The sequence below is a fragment of the Rattus norvegicus genome, chromosome 14, assembly GCF_036323735.1.
Source record: "Rattus norvegicus strain BN/NHsdMcwi chromosome 14, GRCr8, whole genome shotgun sequence".
NCBI lineage: Eukaryota > Metazoa > Chordata > Mammalia > Rodentia > Muridae > Rattus > Rattus norvegicus.
Window position 1 is genome coordinate 78,020,760 of NC_086032.1, and position 1,049 is coordinate 78,021,808.

The 1,049-nt window shown below is 40.3% G+C and overlaps 1 pseudogene; it reads right to left on the minus strand.

Annotated features, from left to right (window-relative positions):
- Positions 1 to 647: 647 nt before the first annotated feature.
- Positions 648 to 729, minus strand: LOC120096861 (U4 spliceosomal RNA; annotated as a pseudogene).
- Between the last annotated feature and the right edge of the window lie 320 nt (positions 730 to 1,049).

Sequence of the window (1,049 nt, forward strand, 5' to 3'; positions counted from 1 at the left end):
GACATATGAAACTGAGGAGAGGTAGCCAGCCATGTGGCAGATATAGAATACTATCAATGGCTTAATTACGTTCCAAGCTAGTTGCAGAACAAGCCTAGCTTAAGGCCTAGGCATTAGTTCATCAATGAGTTAGCCTTGTGTCATTATTTGGGAACTGGGTTGGACATAGAAAAGAACAAATGGCTACAATTCAACCTTAAAAAGATTTCCTTGTGTCAATTGCAAGAAAGCCTAACGCACAACTACATCAGAACTCCTTTGCCAAGCATATATCTTTTACAAAGTACCTGTGACCTCTTTCACAAGCGTGGATTCTATGGCCTGAGGAACAGTCTAAGGAGGAAGGGTTTGTAAAATAGTGAAGCTCTTCTGCAAAGCTCTTGGGACCTCTTTCATAAGAATGGGTTATTGGGGCGAGACCTGGATCTACAGATAGCAAAACCAGATAGGATCACAGGCTAGTAAATAACTTCCCTCCCAGCCCTCTGCATGGGAAACAGGTTTTCACATTCTTTCCTCTGAAGAAAAAAGTTTGAATGTTTAACCATTCTGGATTCTCAATTGCTATCTGTAAACATGGGGGCCCCGTGTCCTTCTACACACAGACACACACACACACACACACACACACACACACACACACACACTTTTTCTTTTTTTTTCTTCAATTAGCAATAATCACGCCTCGGATAAACCTCATTGGCTATGATACTGCCACTGCACAAAGCTACACACACACACACACATTAAAAAATTAAAATAAAATCTAACAGCCCAAAGAATACATCAGAAAACTCTTAGACCTGATAAAGACACTTAGTAAAGTAGATGCAAAAGTCAACCTAAAAAATCCAACAATCTTTAGGAACAGCGTTAATGGACACGTTGACAGAAATAACAGGGAAACGCTCCCATTCACAATAGTCTCAAAAAATTACACACCCAGTAGTCTCAAAAAATCACACACCTTGGTAAGGAAGTGAGCTTTATAATTAAAACTTTAGACCCTGAAGGAAGGAACGGCAGAAGCCCCTGAATGATAGGAAGAC